Source organism: Apis mellifera, linkage group LG2, assembly GCF_003254395.2.
Source record: "Apis mellifera strain DH4 linkage group LG2, Amel_HAv3.1, whole genome shotgun sequence".
Taxonomy (NCBI): Eukaryota; Metazoa; Arthropoda; class Insecta; order Hymenoptera; family Apidae; genus Apis; species Apis mellifera.
This window is the reverse complement of record NC_037639.1, coordinates 7,138,300-7,161,113: the sequence shown is the minus strand read 5'-3', so window position 1 is coordinate 7,161,113 and position 22,814 is coordinate 7,138,300. Positions and strand designations below refer to the sequence as shown.

The following is a 22,814-nucleotide window of genomic DNA, read 5'->3' as shown; positions in this document are numbered from 1 at the left end:
CGAATTAATTTCGTTCGCATGGATGATAAACGCCAGACCATGATGTTGAACGTGATGATCTCGCCCCGTTTTTCGTCGTGATCGGGCCACGTAAACAAGGCAGAAGAGACGTCGAAAGAAGAGACGACCTGGTCTAGCTTCTATTTTTTTTTTGGAGTAAACCTGAATTTAAAATTAGAGTTAATAGAGATTGGAAAAGTGTTGGAGGAATTGGAATTTTTCTGGATCATCTGTGACAGAGATTGAGATTTTTATCCTTTTTTCGTTATTAAAGATGTATTCCTAATTCCTGCGTTGCAAGAAGTACAATATTTTCACATAATTAAATATAAATCCTAATTGAAACTGATCCATCTTTCGAAATTATCGAGCAATTGGGGAAAAAAGAAAAAAAGGTACGGTGACCTCCGACAAGATCAACAAAGTCAATCTTCTAACCGAATACCTATAAAGCGAGAAATTGCGTTAACAGGGGGGAGGGAGAAAAAAAGAAGAAGAAGAAAGTAAAAAAAAAAAAAAGAAAGAAAAAAAAAAGCTTTGTTCATTAAAACCGTGCGCTCGTTCCTATCCCTGGAACACACCTAACCGTGAAACGAGGAAGGGCCTGTACGTGAGATAACAGTCAAAGACCGGTGAGGTGTATAGGTTAGGCGGGACAGGCTTGCCAATCACGCGTCCGTCGACGCAACGCTTCCGTGCAATTAACCGGCGATCCTGACGGCCTCCTTCGTCGTCTCGATCAATCTGTCAACGATCGATCCGCGCTCCTCGCCTATTCCATTCCGGATATATATGTATATGTATATATATATATATATATATATATATATATATATATATATATATATATATATATATATATAGGAAAGATCGGCCATAAACATCACGGTGAAATCTAGAGAGAAAATGAAAGGTATACACAGACCGGTGTAGACGAGGAGTAGATGGAAAAATTTATTGGGTGATGGGGAAATACTAAAACAAGCAGAAAAATTGACGCGGAAAAATTTCGAATCGAAGCTTATTTATTAAGTTGTAAGCAATTTTATACCGGGTTGGATATATAGATCCTTTCCTTCGCCCCGTGCAAGATTAAATTGGCAATTGCGAAGAATGTCCTGGCAAAAATCTAAAAAAGATTGATTCTACTAGCTGAATAGAAAAATTACTATATGCGAAAATTGAGCGAGCAATTTAATTTTTCTCTGATGGAGAGACACAATTTTCATCCAAATTGCTTTTCGTAAATTATTTTTGTGTTCTCTAGAAACACTTTCTTTTTTATTTCTTCCGTTTACTTTGTCTGTCGTGTGATACTTTAAGCCAAAAAGAAAATAAGAAAAGAAAAGAAAAAAAAACAGGGAGAATATGATATGATTAATACGATTGTTTATGCGATTTTTGCCAACGAGATTACATCCTCGAGTGTCTTGATTGGTTGGCCATGACCGGAATTTTACAGACACGCGTGCACACATGCAAATTTGGACGATAATTTGATCAAGTATCGGTGGGCACGTTATCGAGTTTAATTACTCTGCATCGCACGGCAAATTCAATTTCGAATCGCATCAAATTTGACGATTCATTTTACCGGTGTTGAATAAATGATTCTAGATGGTAAATAGCATCCTTGTGAAAGGTCTGCATTAATATTTTCAACCTGATGGTTGGTTTAACAAACCGCGCAAACGGTAGCGGTTACGAAATTACAAGTGATTTTCGCGATGAATTGCGTGCGCGTTGCGGCGCGCTTCTCGATAAAATTTGAAAATAAAGCGAGAATCTTTCCTCGAATTGCATAATGGAAAATACAGAGTCGAGAATATAAAAGTAATATTCGTGCGTTGAAACGCAGGAATTGTGAAATTGGTTGCAGCTTGGAATTTAGAAGAAGAAGAGAAAAATTGTTGATAATATTTGTTCAGAGTTGTTTGAATTGTAACACGAATTATAGATAACGTGTAAGATATATTGTTATCAGTCTTGTTGTTTGAACTGACACGTCACTCGATGATTTATTTTTTTCCACTTCACCTTCGTGTTAATCTTGAACAATCGTTCTAATTGTATCAATACTTTTTTTCTCTTCGAGTACGAGTTATGTACGTAAGTACGTGTACGTACATATCACAAGTGTGCTAATAAATCAAATCTTTTAAACGTTAGATACATTGATCAGCAGGAAGCAATATTTCAATTCATGTATTCCATTGTGGTTCGAATCATTTTTCATTCAATAATTAAATTAAACATCTCTTTCATAAATATTCTAGAGTTTCGTCTTTAATTCTCTTCAATGGACAGAATACTGTCAAATGACGAGGATTAAATCAATTTAACAATATTGGTATTATCTGCTGACTGAATTTCTTGTCAATCAATTCAGATTACCTCGTACATAAATTATAATATCGAGAAAAAAAGGGAGAAAATTTCTATATCGACGTTGAAATTGTTGAATAAAATCAGTATAACAATATACAAAAAAACTAGAAAATTAAATATTTAAACACTTTCGAAGTCGTATAAATTTTTTCCTCCAATTTTATATCTGCCGCAATTTTTATGAAAATTAAGCGATTGTACACGATTTAAATAAAATATATAAATCGTACACGTGGAAAAATAGAAAAAAATATCTCATAAACACGTACATACATACAATTCTTTAAGTATTAACAATTCTTAAGTATTTACAATTCTTAAGTACTTAACCTCTTTCCATATGATTCGTTTTATAAATATACGCGTTAAAATTAGCAACGTATTTGCTCTCAACACTTTATTACCGATGTGAAAGTCGTTCATTCAAGTCAACAGTACTGAATGTATATCTTTTGGAATATTACACTAGAAGGCCAACTCTTAAAGGATGAAGAATTTAATCCCTGGTAAAAAATACATTTCCCAAAAATCACTCTTTCAAAATTTTACCAATGTTTCAAACTAAAAACTAAATAAATAAAATTGATAAACAGTTTCAAAACTTTACACTTCGAGCCCCTGTTCGCCATATGTTGCGAATTGCAGTCGCGTTTAAAAAAAAAAAAGCAAAGAACAATTATTTCGAGTTCAAATCAATTCGTGCTTTGTTGAACCGTTTAAAAAAAAGAAAAAAAGAAAGACGACAAAGAAGATTTGTGCTTCGAGCTTACACGAACTTTCTCGAGGAGAGGCAAGAGAACACAGGCCGAGAATATGAGAGAAGAACGTGCATTAATCGCGTCGCTTTACGGGAAGGGAGAAAGCGTCGCGAAAGGGGAATTAATTCGGCAAATTTATTGGTGGCCGGCGGATCGGGGGCCGGCCGAAATCGGCGAGTACGAGGAAAGGACGCGGTTTCGAAAAGCCTTGGCAAACCTTTGACACCGAAAACTCGCGACACCGAGAGCCAACCGAGAGCCATCGAGCGGCTTCTTGGCACTCGTGATTTATGATAATTACACGCCGCTGCCAACTGTTTGAAGAGTGTGTCCACCGTTGTTGCTGATCAGCTGACCACCGAATGCCTGCTGACCATCGTCCCCCTGTAAGGCCGGCCTTAATGATTCGAGGAATCGAGCCGGCCTCCGAGAAGAAGCCGCCCCGCGATGTCTTCTTTCTTACCTCTTCCTTTTCCTTCCTATTTCTTCCCCAAGCGATTTATTAATTCGTCTTTCGTTTCGTCACCTCGTTGTTTCGATTGTGACCTGCTCGGTTTTCAGGTTGGATGTTTCTCGAAAATGGAATACTTGGATTGGACATTTCTATTCATCTGTTGCTTCTTAATTCTACTCGATGATCGTTGATGAACGTTGGAGAAACTTTTTCGTTCAATTTCTTCTTCAAACTTTGATTATTTTTATCAATATTTTGATATATTGTCGGATACATTGTCTGAAATTTTCGCTCGTTGTTTTGGACGATTGTACTTTTGGAAATTGTACAAGAAAATACAATGTTATATAATACATGGAAAGAAGTTCTTTCTCGTGTCGATTCAACGTATATACCGGGATTCTTAAACGAAATGAAATATTTGAGGACGAATTTTGATAATAATTCAGAAATTCGGTTCTTGGGTACGAACCAAATACTACTTATATCGTCCTTGCCGTCATTATAAGATATAAAAAGATACGAATTTAGAGAGATTAATGGATATAATAATTTTCCCGGAATAAAATAATTGGACAATTTCTACAGTTTCTTCCGTTCAACGGCGAAGAGGTGGCTCGAAAAACGTGTAATCGATCAGATCCAGAATGGAACGAAAGTTATTTAAGATATTGATAACGAACAAGTTTAAAACCGTATCGTTTAGAAATTTAGTTAACTGTTTAACTCGTTAACGTTCTCCTACAAACGCAATTAGTGATGCAAGAGTGAATTAGAGGAACACTTAGCGGCCACCTCTTAGCATGCTCAACGTGGTTTAACAGAATTACCACTTTGGCCGAATAAGATTCGTAACACCAAAACTATTAGAGTTCGACCGCACAAAAATTTCCCTTCCGAATGTAACATCTGTTCGAAAGTTGTTCAAAATAGATCTCTTCGATTACAAATGATCAAGCTCGATAAAAATTAGATTATCCAAGACGATGAATGACTCAGAGGAATCACCAAGTCTACAGTACGCCTGATTTCACCTATCTCGCTCGTTATATGTTAATTCTCACGATTCATTGGATTATTCTTGTTACGACCAAATCGAGACAATTTTTTAACCGATACATAAAATGCAATGGCAACGATTTTTATACTGAACATTCCATTTGTACATATTCTTTCTAAAAAAAAAGATTCTCAAATATTCGCGTCAATCATGATAGAACAAAAGATCACGTCACGAGCACGTTAACCAAAGATCGGCGAATATTTCGTCGTCAATCTTTGACACGGTTCGTCAGAGTCGAAAGAACGAACGAACGAACGAACGAAAGTCGATTGCTCTCCTCTGACCGGAAGACGACTGTTAAATCGACGATTGCTCGGGGACCAACGATGGATCGCTAATGATTCCCAGAAGTTCCACGGGAATATCCACCGTACGTTCGACCGGTGCAACAAAACCAGACCATCTCGCCGATCGAGTGACTTATGTTCGACGTGTCGTGATGCGGCCTCGCGACGTTTCTCGCATCAATTAACCGTTTTGTATCTGGCGCAGCAACCGCGATGCCATTCGATTGTTGTTTCCCGATTGGATTTATTTGTTATCGCGAAAGAGAAACGTAATTTCGGAATTTTTGCGAATGAGAATAAATTTGGCGTTTAAAAATATAGTACAATTTATCGAAAGACTCGATTTTTACTTTAATTCTTACAGAATTAAAATTTTCTTTTATATTACGTTGAAAATGATAGTCGTCCCCATTAGTGATTCACAATTCGAATGTTAGATAGAATTAAGGGAAAAATATTTGGGGTTAAAAATTAAAACAAATATTGCATGGAAGAGAGATTGGAACGAGATTGGAAATCAAAGCTTTCGTACGATGTTTAAAGTTTCAGCTCTATTCTGATTAGTTTACCCAGGGTTAAAATTCATTTCTTGTTAAGAAGTCGAAACGATGAGCGTAATAACGATGAGAGTAGTGGAGTTATTGTCAGGTGTACAAAGATTTGCGATTCAATTCCTCTTGAAGCGCGCAAAGGTTCGTCTGAAAGGGCTTTTCCGTGCTTCAACTGACCCACTTTTTTTTTTTCTTTTTTTTTTTTTTGTGGAACAAGAGTCTCCATGAAATGCAACCTTTCAAGAAAATGGAGACGGAGGATTTGTTCCAATAACCGGTCCCATTTGTTAAGCTTGGCGACATTTTGCAACTTTAGTATTTATTTTCTTTCTTCTTTTTTTCTTCTCTCCTCTTCATTTCCCTTTCATTCTTTTTTTTTGTCTATGATCTTTCTTTCCCATTTCTCTTAATTTATCAATTAACTTCTTCTTTTTTTTAAACGAAAAAAAAATAAATAAATAAATATCGTTAATATAACTATCCAATACTAATCTTTGCTTCTTACAACTAATTTAAACATTGAACGAATAACTGTTCAAATTTTCAGATCTTCCAAACTGCTGCATAATCCAATGGATTATATTCGATCGTTGAAAGGATTCAATAGAAAGGAATTCATCGTTCTCGAAACACATTCCCTTTACAAGAAATTTCACTTTCAAATCGAAAGGAACCACCCCCTCGCGAATTTTCAATCTCCCCTTTTATCTACAATCCAGATTCACCTTCGCCTCGAATAAATACCGATGAAAAACGAATCGTCGAAGGATAATCGGGGACGAATTAAACCCGGCGGATCATCAAACGGTCCTCCTTTTTGTCTCTCTCTCTCTCTTTTCCTTTCTTTTTTTCGACCCTACGAAACGAATTCGCTCAAAGGTTGAATAGCCGACTTGGCTCGCACGTATCCAATCGTTTCCGGTTCCTGAGCGGCCAATAAAACTTTCGCCCGAAATGCAAGCGAGCCCACCAACCAAGGAAATCGGTTTCCTTCGCGAGAAGTGAGCAAGAAAGAAAGAAAGAAAGAAAGAAAGAAAGAGAGGGGGGGGAAAAACGTTAATCAACTATTTCCATTTACGCTTCGAGTAAAATCGGCTCGCCGCCGCCGGTCCCAGTCAAAGAATTTCAATTCAATCAGAGGATCAGGCGGCGACGATGGGATGGAGAGGCTTTCTCTCTCTCTTCTTTTTTCACTTCGTGTTACTCTCGAGTCCGAAGTAGGGCGCTCTTTTCACGACGCAAACGGTCGGAGAAACGGCTGGAAAAGGGCGACGAAAGAAAGAATCTGCATGTGATCGATACGCTTCGTGTTTTCGCGCACGGTGGAACAAAGATGAAGTAAGAAAAGAGTAACGTTTAGAAGAACGTTTGGAGCCAGAGGAAAAATTGGCAGGGTGAAGAGATATAATTTTAGAAAGAGAATTTTCAGTTTGAAACTGAACGAGAGATCAAATTTGTTGCGCTTACAAAAATTAGAAGTGAATTGTTTCTCGATTCTTGGAAATGGATCAGACGATTTGTTTGTTTCTTCTAGAGAATTTAAAAGAATTTAAAGTTTATCAAAGAGGCGTTGAAATCTCGGACAATCGATGCTCGTTCACGGTTTATTATAAGACGTTAGAACAAAATTTTAGTTTGTTCCAATGAATCATCATCATCATCGTACCGTTATTTATTCGCAATGTTATGACTCTATGGATGAGGTGTAATAAATGGCGCGTGATCCTTTCGTTCGGAATGAAGACGGAATTAGAAAGATGGGATGCATCGTCAAATACCTTCTAAACGCGCTCTGACTCAAAATACCCGACTTATTTATACATCCTATAAATCCTTCCTTATTTTAATCTTCAATAATATCCATTTACTTTCCAATTCACTCAAATTCCAAAACAAACATTTACATCCTCTTATCATTCCTTCCCTTCTCCCTTTTGCACATATTCTCCAAAAAAATTAATAGATTAATCCAACAAATCTCTCGCCAATGTATTCGCCAAAAATGGCGACAATGCAAGAGATAGGATAAGATTCATCATTTTTGCTTTCCAATTCGTCCTGCTACGCAACACTTTGGTTAACGCTTTTAATTCTTGTTTCTTGCGTTATCCACGTTCGTTCCCTTCCTTCCCCTTCCCTCTCCTCTAATTACCCGCCGCGAATCGAGCGGAGAAGGAACGCGAAGAGGCCCCGGAAGTTGCTCAATTAACTAGTCCTGGTGGTCGGGAGGTGAAGGTCGTCGCGCCACTCTTTCTTTCTTCCTCCTCTTCTTCTTCTTTCTTTCGCCAGCACACGAGCTTCCCTCGAAAGATCCCTCCGCGTAGGTACGTTGCCCCTCTACGTACGTAATCTGTCGTTGATGAGCACGACGGATCGGTTTCTTGCCCCGAAGCCCTCCTCCCTCCCTTCTGAGTGATTATCGCAAAAAACTGGTCCCGATCCAGTCCTCGGGATGGAGCCGAGGACGCGTCCTCGACGCGCTTGTTAAGAGATCGCCCCCCCTCCTTCCATTCTCCAAAGCGGCCAACAGCATCCCCGACGCGCCGCTTCTCATGCTAATAGCCCACCGTTTCTTCTTTGCTCCCTCTCCTCGGGGAGGGAGCGTCTCGTGTACCAAGGTCGTTGTGCAACTTCCGTGAGACGCCCCTTTTTGTCGGTGAATGAAACCGTGCTCGATGTAAACGGGTGTGTGAGAAGTTCAGAGATTGAGAGATTTTTTTAATTGGATCAATCTATCTTTATTAGAATTTTAATTTTAGTTCGCGCTCCTTGCATCGTTTCTCGTCCTTTGGAATTTCTTTTGCTCGAGTTCCATCGACGATTGGTGGAGTGCTCTAGAATTCCTTCTTTTAATTTCCATTGCTTTTTCTTTATTTTTTTTTGAACATCGAAGAGAGATTCGTTCGAAGAGATGTATCCATTTCTGGAAAGGATTAGACTCGATCGAGGCGAGACTTTCCAATGGCGGTGTAATTCTAAGCAGCCAAGTTTCACGCGGTTCACCGTATCAGGGAAACGCCTTTCATTATTCAAATTACCCTTGCTAATCCGCGCCATTATCAGGTGGCCGATCCATTTAGAAGTATATCTGGCCGGTAGCGCGGGTTAACGCATGGCGAGCTTATCGCGCCAGTAAATTCGGTTTACGATCGGCGCGGACCAACGGCATCGGGACCCTGGATCGACAGTTATGAACGCTTGTGAACGAAACACGAACGAGGAGGAAGGCCTCCGCGTTCCACGAACGAGGCTCTCGAGAGAAAAGAGGGGAAGAGGGAGAGAAGAAGAAGGTGATGCGGCCGTGTCTGGTATCTTTTATCTCGTTGTCGGAGCGAACGTTCCAGCCGAAGCCTCGTCTCAAGATCGAGCGATATCGTTACAGAGTTACACACAATGAGGACACCGACCGCCAATTACGAGGAGAGAGAAAAATGCGCGAGCGATTCTTTCTCTTCTCGCCACCGACTGGAAATAATACGCAAAACGAAGAGGCTTGGACGAGTTGGTCAATTTTCCCTTCAGTGAACGCACGATGAATAAGAATAAGTTAAGTTGAACGAATAAGGATTCGCATCGATGGTTATAATAAGTTGACAACGATTTTTAAGCGAATTAAAGTAATTTCTCAATAATGAGAATGTTCAATACGATGAGAGAATAGTAGATAAAGAAGTTTAAATTGTTTCGATGAATTCAGAAGTTCACAGGCGGATTCCGTTGCGTACGTTTGGCATCCGTTTAGACGAAGTTCGCGTTTCGCATAGCTTGCGGTATAGCTGGTAACGTGAGCGCGTAATACGCAGGCAATTGTGCAATAACGTTGGTTGAGAAAGCTTCAACGATATACTACCGTTATCTTATTGAATACTCGATTTGGAGACGATTTGGAGAACGTGATGCTCGCAACAAATTATCCAAAATTATTATTAATTCATCGAAGGAATGAATTGTTCGAGGGAATTTAATCTTTATTCAATGTTCTCCGAGAAACGCACGAAATATTCATTCTCACGCGAGACGAGATAAAGAATCGATTGCTTGGAAATATTCCCAATAATAATTATCCAATACCAAACATCGAGGTACGAAAAAAAATTCATCCCTCTCGAAACTCGATCATCTCTTCCAAAAAGAAAAAAAAAGAGGTATCGACCAGAGGTAATCATCGTCACCGAGCAATAGTTCCCGTTTCCCCGTTTGCGTTTCGCGTCGGAGGCTCGATAACGCGTAAAACGATCGCCCTCCTCTCTGCCCATTGTTCCCCCTCTTCGAACGGGAGAACGCAGAACACGGCGGGAATCGAATTTCCCGGCGGGACGCGACTGACTGCGCGCGCTCCTCCTCCTCCCTCCCCTCCTTCCCCGCTCGACCGACGGCACCCAACGTGGCGCGCAATCTAAACCGTGCAGGGTCGCGGCTGGGACAAAGAACAAACGGGGACAAAAACGCAATTATCAGGGACAACGGATTAATTAGAGGAATCAAAAATCGAAAACAAATCATCCGAGCGTACACTTTCTCGCCCCGCTATTCCTTCCCCTCCTCCCATGGAACGCCATTGAACCGTGAACGCCGTCCATTGAAATGATCGGGGAGATGTGCGGGGAATTTAAACGCGCGAAACCGGCCACGAGACTCGGCTTGCCGGACAATGGGGCCGCCCTTCGCCCGATAATTAAACTGACGCGAGCTTTTGCGCTCGTGGCAAGTGACGGAATCGCGTTAATTCCATCCCATTCCATGTTTGTGTGTGTGTGCACAACAATACACGCCCTATAGCGGTCGCCACTCGAATTGCTCTTCTCCGTTGTTCCGTGATAGAAATCCGATGCTGGACCCGTTACTCTTGCAAAATCTCTCGTCCACCTTGGAACACGAAAGGTGTTCAAGGTGGAGATTGAATTATCGTTATTATATATCTCTTAATAGTCAAACGTTCAACTTTGTATAAGCAAGATTTGGATTTTAAGAAGATGCGAGGAAGAATCATGGATATTTTCTCGTAGGTGTTGGATCGTTGATTCCACGGATGGAGATGCGTTGGACGAAAATTGGACTGAAACGAGAGAGGGGAAAAAAAAAAAGAAAAAAAATCGTTGACCATTGGTCTGGCTTTTTGCCGTTACGACGAACGCCGCGTCAAATTCGATGATCGAAAGTGGCTTATGAATATACAAAAACCGATTCTCCTCTCAGAATCGAAACTGGAGCAGTTTTCGCAGTTTCCAGGGTGAACGAGGTTTGTACGACGATTAAACAGCTCTCTTTTGTGCTACTACGGTAACGGAATCACGTTAATTCGTCCCGGTTTCGCAAGCGTAGCTAAAGATATTCAAATTACACGTCAATTTTAACCATCATCCCACGGGGATACGGCCGACAAGCTCTCGCGGTAGCTCTCGACAAACTCGTGGCATTATTGACTGAACTAAAATTGATCCCCGCAGACAGCTTCCCCTCTGTGTGTGCGAGCGCGTTTGCACGCGCTTGCTTGTGATGCGCGTTCGTGTAAGGATCGCATCGGATAGATAGATTCCGTCGAATGATAAGCCGATGGTTTAAAGGGGTTACGAGATACCAGGGAATTCGAAACGAATGAAGAATTATTTTGAGCATTGCGGTTCTTGCATTTCTTCCTTTCTTTTTTTTTTTATATATGTTCGAGTTTTGGAATTTTTGAATATCTTCAAGTTTTTCTTGTTTATAGAAGAAAGGATTTTTTTATTTAATAAATAATGAAATGCTGACAAGTATCCTAAAAAATCTTGTCAAATTATTTGAATTAAATGGAAGTTAATTCCGTGGAAAATTATTTAATTTATAAGATATAAACAGTAAAAAAAAAAAAAGAAAAGAAAGTAATTGAAATTGTAAATCTCTTTTGATCCTATCCACTTGATAGAGACAATTACTCCAATCTCTTTGATCATCTATTAAATTACCGCAATGTTATCGAGCCAGAACCATAAATTAACATTCATTTCGTAATAATAACTAATTAACGAAATAAACTTGGCCATAATCAACAAATTCGAACATACATATCGAGACAGCGATAATTACAATTATCGGATAATCGAAGATTGGACGCGAAAAAAACATTTGCACGAGCCAAAATTGAAATTCTCTACCATGTCGAGAAGTATCGACTTGCAATAGATTTACGTTCCACTCTAAACGATTGATTAACGATTTGAAAGATCTTTCCCTCTCTTCCTCTTCAAACTGGAAACAAAGGATCAACAGCTATCGAAGCGAGAAGAAATAAGAGTTTCTCGAAACAGCGGCGAATCACGCAAATGAATTTGAATTGATAATAGAAGCGCGCGCGCTCGTTTTCGGGCGTCGCGATTAAAAGTCGCGACTCAGCACGACGTATGTTTGCCGATCCGCCGTGAAACGAAACGATTGGACGAAGGGGGCGGCGAGCCTGTGCCCGTCCAACCGGCATTTTAATTGCTAATTTAATTAAATCGCGTTTCTCGCGAGCGCCACCCTTCTTCTTCCACGCGTGGGGAGGGATCGCGGCAATTAAGACGTTATCGAGCAGCATTATTTAATTAATTCATCCGTGGACCGATCTCGTCGTACACCTTCTTCTTCTTCTTCTCGTTTCGAATACGTTAAGAAACGCGAGATATGGTAATCGGGTTGGCCGAGTAACGACCTGGAAGATGATCGCGATCCGAGCGATTTATCGAGGATTGGAGAGGAGGTGGGTAATCTGTGCGCGGGATGCGGGAAGAATCGCGTTTCGAGATTTCTTCCTCCCTTTTGTTCTTGTGCTCACCTCTCGAGTTCGAGAGCGTGCAGCATCGTTAACTTGGAGTGACTCGGGATTCAATTTCTTTTCTCTTTTTGGAGGCGTTAATTTAAGATAATTGTTATTGAAATTTCTCACTTCTGAAAGCTCTCTCTCGTTTAAAAAAATATAGATCGAATTAAATAGCAAATCGCAAAAGTGTGAATCTTCGTTCCTTTTCATCGTAGCTTCTCAGAATTTGACAAAAATTGTATATCTTTCTTCCACGATGTCATGTTTCTCTCTTTCTCTCTTCGCAAGTATCAAGAAACTGGGCCACTGAACAAGAATAAGAAGAAGGAAGGCAAGTGGGTAAATTTTCGAGGCTGAATCGCCACCTGTTCTACTTCCACGTGATTCGAAGCGCAAAGAAATCGGCAAAGATAGATAGTGGAGGATTACTCGATCGAAGCTTGGTAACAGAGGAGAGGCGCTCGAACAGCGCCAATGCCTATCGACAGTCCTCGAGGAACGAGGAACAAGAATCGAGAAGAAGAAGAAGGTAGTAGTCCACGTAACTCGAGCGTTACCCATAACGAAAGGGAGGGAGAAAGGAAGTCCTCAAGGTTAATCGCATCGCGGCAACGGAAAGCTATTGCCGTGGCCAACGGAAAGTCGAGGAGGAGAGGCGACATTGGACGACGAGAAGAAGGGCCGAGGCCATTTATTCGATTCACGGTAGAGCAAATACGAACCTACGTCTAGACGTACAAACGGCCCCCTCGGATCCCTTCTTCTTCTCTTTCTATTCCCTCCACCCTATCATTCACCCCCCTCCACCACTTCTTCCTCTCGATCGGCTTCCTCCTCGAGGAGGAATACATCGCCAGCTCGTCATTTCCCACCAACCGACTTGCACCACTTGCACACCCACAACCCCCCTATATATGTACGTGTGTGTATCGAGGGAACGGAATATACGTGTCCCGGATGGACGAGACCAGGCATCTCTCTGGACTTTAACCTCGTCAAGATTCGATCGACGTTGAGCCTGGTCGGGAATTATTATCCGATCTTTGGAGGAATCAACGCTCGTCACGCTCGACCTGTGTCCTCTTCCTATCCTCTTTCATTCCTGAAATTTTCTATCTCTATCTCTCTCGTCTTTCTCTCTCTATATATATATATATAGCTTCTCTTCTTTTCGATCCGAGGTCCTTGGATTCGAAGGCAAGGCAAGGCAAGGCAAGGGCTTTGTTACGCCGCGGAATCAATCTCGTTAGCCCCGATCGTTACCTTCCTGCTCTCCCTCGAGGAGGAGCCCCCTTTTTGCAACCGTTCTATTTTGAAAAATCCTCCTCCTGACCGATGGATGTATGATGCGCGTTTGTTCGGCTTCAATAGCTCGCCTCATTGTGGGACACGGGAAATTGGAGAGGATCCTGGATAGAAGGGGCTTTCGAGGGAAACGTGTAAGATTACTAGACCTAGTTATCGGCCTTCTGGATGAACCTTTTCTGGAAAGCTTGATACGAAAGTGATCGAAAAAATTTTCCTCGACATTCTTTTCATTGGAAATTGATTGAAAAGGAAAAGAATAGAAAAGAAAAAAATATATACGAGATTCAATGGAGCGAATCTGTCCTCTGTAACTGAATTAATCGTAAGATGTGTACGAATTGAATAGGAACAATCCTAACAGCTTGGAATTGCTACGAGGATCGGCATCGTGAGAAACGGATGAAGAAACAAATAATAATTTTTCCTTTTCACCCGAAACCCGAAGAAATAATTGAACCGGGTTCGAAAAAATTCCCAGAAAATCCGAGTAATCGTGGAAAAAAATCCAGAAAAAGAGGAGAGCCGCACTGTCAGCTCACCGCTCAGAGCAAATACGAGCGCGCGACTTTCGCAGAGGTTCGCCGATCGTTAAACCTGTCTTCGACGCGCGTCCCAAAACAATCGAAGCCTCAAAGTGTACACGCCTCGAGACAAATATTTAGCGGCCCTAGCCCCGTCAACCAGGCCGTGCCCAACCCTCTCTCTCTCCCTCTCTCCCTCTACTTTTGTTCCGTTTTTGCCTGGTGCAGCAATTTTGCCTCGCGCCAACCCGTTCGATTCCTCGACAAAGGCGAGGCGACTGTTTGCGAATCATGTCCACGCAACCGACCGCAAAGACCACGAGAGGCTCGCGTGCATACACGTAAACGTCCCGCCGCCTAATTTACAGCCATTTTTACGCGACCACTCGGTTCCCAGGGGGAGATCGTGAACAATTCGAGGGGAGGAGGATTCGAGAGAGAGAAGGAGTTTTCAATACCTTTTACAACAAGAAATCTTTATGGAAATTGCAAGAGAATTTAAAGAAAATTCTTATCTCTCGCAATAGTGATATAGGAACGTTTGGAATGTTTCTCTTGGTGAAAGAAATCATCAAATTAATTAATATCACATTTCGATACTCGAAACATTAAATCCTCGACGTAAATAAAGCAAACATAAATTGAAATGAACCTTAAAAACGAGCGAAAAGGCAATGCAAGGTAAAACGAAATCCATCTCCTGAGCTAAATCGATCGATTTGGAGGAAACGCTTCGAGGACGATTATCTGCCCGACTCCACGACGATGAACTCGTCGTCGCCGGTGGTACGTGTGATGTGGAAAAAGAAAGAAAGAAAGAAAGAAAGAAAGAAAGAAAGAAAGAAAGGGAAAAAAGAATGGGATCGTTAAACGCACGCGAGACGGCACGAAAACTTCTTCGAAACGGATCTTCCGCTTTTTACCGCGCGGGAAACGCGCGTCGAGAAGAGGAGGAGGATTCCAATTTACACGTACTCGCGAGACCCTCGTAAAGCTTGTGCAGTCACGGAACGAACGAGTGCCCACGCGTTGCGTGACGCACCGTGAGACTATGCGCCAACGCTGTTTTACGCTTACGATCTTACACTTCCAACGCTCGGCGCGTGTGTACAGCCACTCGTGTTTGATCTACATTGCGCGAATATAAAAAAGTAGAGAGCGTAAGTTATAGGAGGTGATTTTTTTCCTTTTTTAAAGCTCTATTACGATGCTCGATTGTCCCTGATTAAGCGAAATAATAAGGAACTTGATCCTTTTATAAAGTTAAATTTTATTTTAAGGGAGGAGGGAGCAGGGAAATCTTCGTGATATTTCAGTGTCGATAATTCACTCGTGTCTGATCGGGAAAGAGTTGATTTTAGTACTTGAAAAGTTTTCAAACTTGTTCTTAATGGGAAAAGAATGCTTGAAATGGACAAATTTTATATTTCTATATTTTCACGTAGAGTCAATCACAGGATACTATTATGAAATATTATGAAATACACAATTCTTGTGCAATTATTGATTAATATGTAATTTTCTTAGTATTGTGGACTAATATTTATAAGTGATGATTCGTTTCATTTAGACATTGATATAAAATCGATTATAAATATCCGCAATAAATATCCGCGTGGGCGTGCCTCAATATTATTCAACTCTTATCATATTTGCCTTTAACTTATTCTTTTATTGCACCGTATCATTGAATTATTGCATTGTCAATAAGTAATTTATTTATAGCGGTTATTCGTTCCCATTTTTTTCTTTTTTCTTTTTTTTTTTTATTAAAATAAAATACCGCGATGAATATCACATAATCACCTCTTCTTTTCAATTCCTATCTTCCAAGGATATAAATATAATTTTCCTCGCTACAGATTATGGCAAGCATTTGAGTGTCGCATAATATTTTTTATGAATCCTTTGTCTGATAAAGGGAAGAGGTATTTCAAGATTTAGTGTTCTTTCTTTTTATAACAGAAACTTGACCTAATTCTGTTGTAGTAAGAAGTATTATCCCTTGAGATTGAAGAAAAAATGCTTTATAAGAATAAAGTGTGTCAAGTCTTTGTGTTCATTAAGAATGACAATGTCTTCTTTATTCATTATAAGATTATTTCTATAAATTATTCTCCCTTTTCTTTCATTCTTCCATTCTTCCCTTAATAGAAGAAGCAGAAACAAATTTTGAAAAATATCGTAATTTGATCGTGTATACAATCTCCATCTTGTAAAATTCTTTTAATATTTTCCAACGATATTTATTAATTTCTATTCGTTATAATAATCAAACTAAACAAACACCTAATAAATTATCTATTACATACCACATAAAATATAAACGATTTTCTACCGCGAATGCTAATTATATTCCCACAAAATACTCAAAATACTCAAATAAATTCCATTCCCATAACCGCAAAGCCGCAAGCAAATAAATACACGCGCAACGTCATACTGCCAACTTTTTCCTCCGATCATATATACACCTATTCTAACAGCCCGCTCGCTTAATTTATAAATACACTTACAATTAAAACAAACTGCTAAACTATTCATTTTCACGGAGGGAGGGAAAACCCAATCCTAATAATAACTGTTAAAACAACATCCGCCTTAAAATTAAAATTAGCAATGATCCGTGTGCATCTTAATTCCGTCTTAACATCTCTAATAAAAAAAAAGAAAAAAAAAACCTAATCCACCCGCGTGCACGCATATCGTCAAAGGGATAATACAGATCTAATTGCAAAATCCCCTCCCTTCCATTCTCGATTACCGCGAACGGCGAAAGAAATTTCTCCCCCGCACGTGACTCGTATCCACGAATAAATTGCTTGGTCGGTCAACCAAGCCCGGTCACGCCGAACAATAATCCCCAGCTATTAAGTACCCGAGCAGGGCCCGAGCAGACATTGTGTCCATCACAACGGACGACGAACAGCCGCTGGGAACAAAGGTCGAGGTGGCTGATAAAGGGAAGAAAGAGAGGAGGAATAAGAATAAGAATAAGAAGAAGAAGAGGGATCGAGGAAGAAGCAAACCCTTCCCCATCCTTTGCACGAAACGACCGATGAAAAGGCTGCGCGCACGGTTTTGACGAAAGGCGTTTTCGTTTCGGTTGGAATCACGGCACTGCGACAGAGGTGAAAAACGAGCAAAACCGGTCGGCCAGATGCAATTACCGAGCACGAGGATCCCGTCCCGTGTTGCAATCGTTACCGTACGGAAGCGAGCAACGGGACAGGGTAATCGACGAGGTAAAGAGAGAGGGAGGGAAGGTCCCTTTCAAACCCCTCCCAACTTTGTTTCTCTCCCGCGAAATTACACGGGCTGTCAGCCGATAATTGTTTCGCAGGATTATTGGAGAGAGTATCTTCGCGACCGTCCGCTTTCGGGATAACGAGCTTTGAATTGTAATTTGCGCTCGGACCACGCGAAACGGCCGGGAGACGGCCGCCCCGAAATTGGACCATCCTTCTCTCTCTTCCTTCCGCGGAGAGAGAGAAAGAGAGAGGGGGAGAGCGGATGTCGAGGAAACGTTTGTTGTCGCGAGAGAAACGGAGAGAAATCATCCATGTCCTTTAATTGGGGAATTCGTGCGCGAGGGGGGAATCTGTGAAGGATTGATTTTTTTCCTTTCTCGAGAGCGTTGATGTTGATCTTTTTCTTTTCGAAGGTTCGTAACGTTCGATCGATATTTTATTTTTTATCGCGTCTGATCGTGGAAGGAAATTTTTTGGAATTGTAAGATTATTCTTTCAATAGAAATTTAAGATTTGGTTTATGGATATGATGATAATAATAAGCAAGTAGATTATTATCCGATCCAGAAGCATGATATTCTATCTTGACCTTTTGCGTGGAATGATATCAAAAGGATCGTTTTCTGGTTGCAATTTTGAGAAGTAATGATTATGATTGAAAAAAAGTTTACACTTTACTTTACATTTAATTCCACTTAATTCACCTGATAAGATTCGTCACATAGATAGATAATCGCGTATAATAATTCCAGTGATTGTATCTCCCTACTATTTTTAACTATTTCGTTCGGATAATGTAGATCCAATCACGCGTCTAACTTATTTTTCAAATTATGTAACGTTCATGTAACGTTCAGAGTAGTGACTTGGCACTAATTCAAATAATAGGGGATCAATTAGAAGTTGATCAAATGAAAATTTTGTTGCGCAATTACCCGTTCAGATTACGAAACTGATGATCAATTATAAGTTTCTTTACATCTTTCGCGCCACGAAGGTGAAAAGGATGACTCAAAGGAAAGGAAATAAGTCTTTCGACGGGTATATAAATCCACGGGATCGATATATACTTTGGCTTTTCAACGTGCAAATATGATAAATCGCCCATATTGTAATCGATTGACAGGGGAATTACAAAAGCGGCGAGGTGAAATGAGTAGTCGTCGCATGACTTACGAGTCGGCGGCGTTTGTACGTACGAGCAAACAATGGAAAACGTCCCGCGGTTCCTTGAACCTCCATTATATCGAGTATGATTGGTATTTGGCTGGCAGATCTTGACGAATATAAATATAAACGATTATAACACGTGTGCCAGTGCGTAATTGTGCTGCAAGATAGAGTGCATGCATATAAAGAAGTGCTTTCGCGCTAGGAAAATTTATCTGCAAAATTTATATTGTATAATCTAGAAATCTAGAGGGATCGAGAATCACAATGGTATTTCAAGAAATTCGAAAATTAATTTATAATAATAATAAAATAAGATGAAACGTAGTATGATTCTCAACCATTTGTTGCGATGAATTTATTATATGAAATAACTTGAAGTCAATAGCAGTGATTTCAACAGAGGGAAAAATAAATAAATAATTTGTAGCACTTTATAGTTGAACACATCCTACACGCGTGCAACATGAAATATAACGCGAATGTAAAAATTCTCCCTCCCTCCCTCCCTGTTCTCTGTTCTATCGCGATTTTCCTTTTGTTGTTTGTCGTTTCGGTCATTTCACTTTATTTTGTTTTAATTTCGTTTTATTCCCCAGCTTCATTCGATACGGTTAAAAAAAAAGTGATCGCCGGATAAAAACCTTTTGTAATATTGAAAAGCGTCTTCATTGAATACCGACAGATTTATTTTTCGAAATAACTTTATCTGTCATAAAGCTGAGCGTCCAGTTTTGTAAACATTTGGCCACCAGTTATCTGATAAGCTTTTCGGTTTATCTTTTACAAACTTGTTCATCGACGGGCTCGCACATTTGTTTGCACATTTTATTTACATCTGATTTTTTTTTTTCCACATTGTTACACACGTGCATGCAAAATTTTAATTAAAAAATTGAAATGCAAATATTTGCGCGAGTACGGTCACACGTGTAAAATAGACGACGATGGACTATTTCAAAAATACCCCATGCATGGTAAAGCGAGATCTCTCCGATCATTTAAAATCATACGAATCATATTTTTTAGATATCTATTTTTTTTTTTTTTAACACTTGTTTTCTTGACATTTCACACCTCCATCTTTTTCTTTTATTTCATTCCTTCAATTTCTTGATAAAATTTAAATACGAAAAAATAAAGTATCCACGCGTTACGATTTCCTCTTGTTGTAATCTTATCTTTGAGATACAGACGCATATTTGTGCGAATCATGCCGTGTAAATACTCGTGGAATCAAGTTTAACCCTTGTCCTTCATGCCACTTCCCTATTTCTACGACGATATCTCGGTTAATTGTAAAACAAACCCCGCTCTCTCTACCCTTTCGTGAACCAACCACATACATTGTTAACTGGGCGTCGCGTGTTTGGAGAAGCGAATGCAAACCAAGTGCGGATTTTTATTAGCCCGATCAATTATCCATCTCCCTGTATCCAGATTTATTTCGCTTAATAATATCCCCAAGATCGTTGGCGCAATTATTTGCACAGAGTTTTCCAACCACTACGAAATCTTGGCTAGGTTAACTTTTACTTCGAAACAGATGACCTGTTAAAGTATTTTAAATCGTTTAAAATTTTAATATTTAGAAAAAGTATATAATATGCCAAATTTAAAATAACATCCATATATGTCGTATCTTGATAAATCTCTTTCATCCGAAAGAATACCAGATTTTGAATTTCATAGCCCCTTGAATTTTTATCCCCGATACAATTAAGTTTCGCCAGTTGTTTTTCACCGGGCCATTTAAGGAATTAAAAGGCACAATCGTGCTTGGAAGGGAAAAAGAAGGAGAGGGAACGGACGAAGCCAGGAAACTCGTTAACAGATAAGCCCTCCCCGCGATCTTGCTCGTGCCTGCAATCGGGATATGGACCAGATTAGAGCTCGATACGGCCGATAAATACCGCCTTAATGCGTAAATACCGGTCGAAAATAGTTCTCTGGGTACAAAGAAAGTCGTGTCACTGGGTTATCACGTGGGTGATCGTCGCGGTCTTTGCTCCTGTTTCGGTTTCTTGTTGCAGAGAAACCTTTTGTCATACCGTCTCTGCAATCGTTTCGTGGAATCGAAGCAAAAATTAATCCAAAAATTTAAAAGAATGATAAATATTCCAAATGAGAAAATATTGGAAATTGGCTCCAAAAATTCCGATTCTTCGATAACGAAAATTTCATCTAAAAATAACAGAATTGTATTAAATTTTGTTCTATCACGTTATGAAATTATATTTGAAAAGACAAAAGACAATTGAATTATATATATATAGAATTTCGAGATTTGTGATCTTTGATGACCGATCAGCCAGCAAAATAAACTTGTTATAAAAATTCAAGCCCAACATATTTGTGTCAAAGAGATATTGAAATGTTGAGAGATATATATTGAAAATCCAAGTATTCCGGAGGAAATTTGCCAAATGTAATTCACCATGTTGACTCGCGATTATTTTTGCGTCCTTCTTCAAGCGACAAAGGCGTTCTTGACTTTTGGCTCGAGCCACACTTTCGTAACAGAGTTTAGAAATTGGATCGGAAAAAGCTGAATATTTGAATTGATATTTCGCGTATATATTCATAAATGATTCGTATTTATAGAGGGAACAATGGTAAGAAATCGTTCTCCTCTTTTCTGTAAAAGATACAGTTTAAAGGGAAACAGGAAATCCGTACCGCTCGTGAAGTTTTAATGGAACAGGAAGAAACGAGGGGTGATTAAGGTTACAAGTTGTTTGAGATACGATAGAGCCAAGAATCGTGAGAAACTCTTTGATACTCTCTCTCTCTCTCTATCTCTTTCTCTATCTTCTAGAGAACTATACTGAGTTGAGTTGAGAAGAAAAATATACGAGACAAATAATACAAAGCGACTCGTTAATTCGAATTTGTTATCTAAATTTAAATTTGAAACAAAATTGTAAATAATTCAAAATACATACACGATATATTCTTGGCGAGTAAACGAATCCACGCGTTAATACGCTTGGAAAATTGAACCGATAGTGTTGCAAAATTTCTAAACGTCTTCGAACGAGTTTCGAATCACTTTCGCAACACCTGCGATTATTTTCTCTCCTTTTCTTTTCTTTCACGAGCTGTGAAATGATTAAAATCCAGAGAGGAAAAAAATGAAATCCATCCTCATTGTTCTTTTCGAAAATTCCTCGAGATAACCGAAATAAATCTTCAATCTTCCGAGTGAAAGAGAGGGCAATCAAAACTTATCAGACAGAAGTCTTCTTATAAAAATCTCGTTTAAAATCATCTTCAACAACAACAACAACTTCGCAAAGTTCGCGAAGCCACGCTTCTTCGTAGAACGGACACGATTCGATGCACGATGGAATCCTCACAGAAGAAGAAGAAGAAGGAGGAGGAGGCCATCTATTCCCGGGTTCATCAGACTTTCTGTCGGTTGGCGTGTGCTCGCGTATTATCTGAATCCGCGATGTGTGTAAAGGAAACAAGTGCGCCTCGCGCTCGATGGATTAGATACAACACCTCGACTCGACAAACATCCTGCTCCTCCTGCTGGAAAGAGAAGAGGAATATCTCGAAGAAGAGAAGAGAATACGAGCGGAATGCGAGGACACGGCGCGCGCAGTTTGTAGCACACGTGTACCAATTTTCTCTCAGCGTGCGAATCTTCACGAATGATGGACTCTTCGCGAAGACAGACGTCGAATTCGATCGAGTGGCGATTGTTTGTAACGTGAAGAGAACCCCTCGATGGAAAATTTACTTTTTGGTAGATGATGGACAGGTTTGCACGATCAAGATTCGATTCTACTTTAATATCGTTTCCATTCGATTTTTGCCGAATTTTCTACTCGTAATTTGACGAAGAATTGTATATTTTCGTTTCACTATCGTTCAAGTTTTAAAACGATTAACTATCTCTTCATCCTATTCTCGGAAAAATATTGTTTAAGGGGAGTTGCTGCAATGAAATATATATTCAACTTTGGACTTTTACGTTCAAGCGAATGAGAATCACTGTCGTGAACAATTCTAGAGACTAAAATCGCTAGTGAAAAGAAGAAAAAGAGAGAGAGAACAGACATCGAGGAAACTATCCACGATTCGTGTGTGGAAATTAAATCGACCATCGGTTAAACTGATGTAGACACCGATCGTAGAAATTGTTTTGCATAATTCAGCGTTGTTCGACAAGCGTTCGAAAGAATTTGCGCTGATGCACGGGGCCCGTCGTAAATTCGCCACGAATCCGGCACGAAAACGGAGCAACCAGGAAAATGTTATCCGGTCGTGGAATGCCACG

General features: G+C 39.9%; 1 protein-coding gene across 20 annotated transcripts in view; it reads right to left on the bottom strand.

The window, feature by feature from the left end:
* LOC551123 (RNA-binding protein Musashi homolog Rbp6) overlaps positions 1 to 22,814 on the bottom strand; it is a 739,303-nt gene that overhangs the window by 633,348 nt on the left and 83,141 nt on the right. The window lies entirely within an intron of this gene.